Here is a 240-nt window from a genome sequence, read left to right as displayed (position 1 = left end):
CACCTTCATATATAATATTATTTTATATAATATATTATATAATATATATATTTTATTTTATATAAAATATTTTTTATATTCTATATAAATATATTTACTATAAAATTTTAAATAAATATTTATTATATATATTTTATAAAATATTATATATATAAAATTTTATATATATTTTAAATCTATAATAAATAAATTTTTAAATTTTCATATATATAATAAAAAATAAACCCCCCCAAACCCCCA

The sequence above is a fragment of the Penaeus monodon genome, chromosome 21 (genome assembly GCF_015228065.2).
Source record: "Penaeus monodon isolate SGIC_2016 chromosome 21, NSTDA_Pmon_1, whole genome shotgun sequence".
Classification (NCBI taxonomy): domain Eukaryota; kingdom Metazoa; phylum Arthropoda; class Malacostraca; order Decapoda; family Penaeidae; genus Penaeus; species Penaeus monodon.
Note: the sequence above shows the minus strand (reverse complement) of the source record.